Source organism: Pseudophryne corroboree, chromosome 3 (genome assembly GCF_028390025.1).
Source record: "Pseudophryne corroboree isolate aPseCor3 chromosome 3, aPseCor3.hap2, whole genome shotgun sequence".
NCBI lineage: Eukaryota > Metazoa > Chordata > Amphibia > Anura > Myobatrachidae > Pseudophryne > Pseudophryne corroboree.
The window spans coordinates 130,392,468-130,396,469 of NC_086446.1; the positions used below are offsets into that span (position 1 = coordinate 130,392,468).

The 4,002-nt window shown below is 42.3% G+C and overlaps 1 non-coding gene across 1 annotated transcript; it reads left to right on the forward strand.

Moving 5' to 3' along the window:
- Positions 1-3,119: 3,119 nt before the first annotated feature.
- On the forward strand, positions 3,120-3,282 carry LOC134898894 (U1 spliceosomal RNA). Its single transcript, XR_010172582.1, has one exon. It is a non-coding gene; the product is annotated as a U1 spliceosomal RNA (small nuclear RNA).
- The last annotated feature ends 720 nt before the right edge of the window (positions 3,283-4,002 follow it).

A 4,002-nucleotide genomic window follows, 5' to 3' on the forward strand; every position in this document is an offset into this window, starting at 1 on the left:
ACATATCCAGTATGATGCGGCTGTAGATGATTTTTGCTGTTTCTGTTAGATAGCTTCTACTTCTAACTACTGGTACATAAATGAATAAGTTTCAAAATAGAATGCATCAAAAGAACGGTGTTGGTAGTATAAAACTACCTACAGCACCTGGTATTCCCAGGTGGTCTCACATCCAAGACCAAACCAGGCCTAAAATCAGATGATATTGGGCATATACAGTGTGGTGTGGCTGTAGATGAGCTTAGTGGTTTCTGTTAGAGTTCTTCTACTTCTAACTACTCGTACATAAATGAATAAGGGGCCGATTTATTAAACCTGGTGAAATGATAATTTACATGGTGATAAAGTACCAGCAAATAAGCTCCTAACTGCCATGTCACAGGCTTGGTTTGAAAAATGACAGTTAGGAGCTGACTGGCTGGTACTTTATCACCTTGCACTTTATCAGTTCACCAGGCTTAATAGATCTGCCCCAATGTTTCAAAATGGAATGCATCAAGAGAACGGTGTTGGTATTGTAAAAATACACACAGCTCCTGGTATTTCCTGGTGGTCTCCAATCCAAGTACTAAAACCAGGACCAACACTGCTCAGCTTCCATGATCAGGAGAGATTGGGCAAATCCAGTGTGCTGTGGCTGTAGATGAGCTGGTGGTTTCTGTTAGAGCTTTTCTACTTCTAACTTCTGGTACATAAAAGAATATGTGTAAAAATTAAATGTACCAAGAAAAGGGTGTTGGTAGTTTAAAAACACCTAAAGAATCTGATACTACCAAGCAGTTTCCCATCCATGTATTAACAAAGTCCAATACTGCTTTGCTTCAAAGATCAAATGAGGTTGGGCATATCCAGTGTGGTGTCGCTTTAGATAAGCTTTGTGGTTTCTGTTAGAGCTCTTCTACTTCTAACTACTGGTATATTAATATGTTTCAAAATGGAATACATCAAGAGAACAGTGTTGGTAGTGTGAAACAACATAGAGCGCCTGGTACTCCCAGGTGGTCTCTCATCCAAGTACTAACGAGGGACAACACTGCTTAGCTTCCAAGATCAGATGACATTGGACATATCCAGTGTGATGCAGCTACAGATGTATACTCATACATCGTTGCTCATAGCATACTATTTAGGGTCCTGTGTCGCAGGTTGGAAATAACGTTATGGCGTGCATTGTGTCCCATGCCATGTAATACACAGTTTAACCGCTGGGTGGCGAATGCTCTCACCTTAAGTCTACAGTGCTGAATACAATGCTGTGGCAGTAGCCAGTGATCTGTGAGAGGCTGGCCAGTCACGTTCTTCCCTTTATAAAAAATCCCTTTCCACAAAATACAATGCCACGCTGCCCATGCTGCCACCCTGTTCACTCAATTCATTTTGTTGTTACATTGTGTACAAAATCCCGGATATCATTAGCATAAACAGCATTAATATTTCAGACAGCCTTTCCGGTTCTGTTACTTCAAATGGCCAGAAATATTTAATGCACACTTCCACTGGGTCCCTATCTCATTAATATGACTTCCAGATGGTCTCCATTGCTTTTCCGACACTGTTAGTGGATTCAATCCAATTTTTTTTTTAAAGCAATCAGATAAAACACATCACATATACACCCGGAGGGCTGGTTTGTGTCATGGTTGGCTGTGGCCTAACGAGTACAGTGTTTGCCTGCAATACATGCTCTCCTTGGTTTGATACCCAGTGCAGCAAGACACTGTTATTTTATTTGAATTGAATTTTAATTTGTTTATTTATTATTTTTTAATACAATAAAGTTATTTGGTGTGTTGCTACTTCTCTTTATAGAAAAAAGTCTGCTTCTTCAAAATACAATGCCCTGCTGCGTCCCTGTTCACTCAGTTAATTTTGTCGTTACGTTGTGTACAAAATCCCGGATAGCATTAGCATAAACAGCATTAATATTTCGGACAGCATTTCCGGTTCATTTGCTTTAAATGACCAGAAATATTTAATGCACAGTGCCACTGGGTCCCTATCTCATCAATATGACTCCCAGATGCTCTCCATTGCTTTTCCAACATTTGGCGGATTCAATCAGTTTTTTTTTAAAAAAGCAATCAGATAAAACACATCACATAAACACCTGGAGGGCAGTTCTGTAGCAAGGTTTTCTATGGCCTAACGAGTACAGTGCCTGCCTGCAATGCATGCATTCCTGGGTTCGATACAGTGTGGCATGCAATTATTATATTATTTTAATGTATTTATTTATTCTTTTTTAATACAATAAAGTTATTTGGTGTGTTGCTACTTCTCTTTATATAAAAAAAGTCCACTTCTACAAAATACAATGCCATGCTGCCGCTCTGTTCACTCAATTCATTTTGTCGTTATGTTGTGTACAAAATCCCGAATAGCGATAGCATAAACAGCATTAATATTTTAGACAGCATTTCCAGTTCAGTTGCTTCAAATTTGCAGAAATATTTAATGCACAGTGCTGCTGGGTTCCTATCTCATTAATACGACTCCCAGATGGTCCCCATTGCTTTTCTGACACTGTTAGTGGATTCAATCCATTTTTTTTCTTTACAAAAGTAATCAGATAAAACACATCACATAAACACCCGGAGGGCCTGTCTGTACCATGGTAGGCTGTGGCCTAATGTGTACAGTGTCTGCCTGCAATGCATGCATTCCTGGGTTTGATACCCAGTGTGGCATGCAATCATTATTTTATTTTAATTTATTTATTCTTTTTTAATAAAATAAAGTTATTTGGTGTGTTGCTACTTCTCTTTATATAAAAAAAAAGAAACCAACAGCTCATCTACAGCCACACCACACTGGATATGCCCAATCTTATCTGATCCAGCCAACTTTGGCCCACTGCTTGGATGATATCACCGTATGCAAATCCATCTGTTGCAGGCATTCCCCCAGGATTGCTTACACTAGTTGATGCATTTGGTTTGATGTTTGGGGGTGCTTCAGTATTAGGCATCCTTCCTCCCTCCCACGTCCGGCTGAAGAGATGTGGCCTCCATGCAGTTGTTGTCCCCAGACAAGCGTTCCCTTGTGCTGCCTCAGTTGGATCTCCTTCACTTGACAGGGGCGTGCCAGAGCAGCGACCCTCCCCAGCTCTAGCCCAACTCCTACTTACCTGCCAGGTGAGATATTATGATCATGAAGGTGCTTCTCCCAGGGCAAGGCTCACCTATTGCACTCTGGGTGTGCTTCCACTGCAATTTCCCCAATTGTGGAAAACTTGATTGCATAATTTGTGATAGTGGGGGACTGCATTTGTACTTTCCCCTGGTTGGTTCTGGTATAATTCAGATATCTTTGTCTCAGGTCTATCTCCACCCTAGTTTGCTGTCTGTTTCCACTTCTCTTTTCTTGAGCCCCTCCCTTCTATGCCCTTGCGCACTATCCTGACTTCTCCTCCCGTCTGCTTACTATGTGCCTTCCAACGCACAATGTGAACTACAGGTGGTGCTGCAGGGCCATCACCCTTTTATTTGCCTTACAGAGCAGCTCTGGAGCTGTTACAGTGCCCAGCTGCTGCAAGAAATCAGCTTGAATGCTTCAGGGGCTGGGGCATGGCCAACATGAGCCCCACACTGAAGGAGGGTGGGGGTGATTAATGCGAACTAGGGGTCATCCAAGCGCCGCAAAAGGCCGCCATGCCCTGCATGCCCCTTTTCTCTTTTCATATGCAGATGAGGGTTCCAGCCAACTTTGGCCCACTGCTTGGATGACATCACAGTATGCAAATCCGTCTGCTGCAGACCTTCCCCCAGGAATGCTTGCACTAGTTGTTGCATATGGTTTGATGTTTGAGGGTGCTTCAGTATTCGGCAGCCTTCTGCCCTCCCATGTTCATCTGAAAATATGTGTTCTCCCGGCAGCAGCCGCCCTCCCCAGCCCTATCCCAACACATACTTATCTTGCATATGAGATCTCTTGATCATGAAGATAGTTCTCACAGGTTGAGGTTCATCCATTACATTTTAAAGTAGGAAGGTACAAATTACA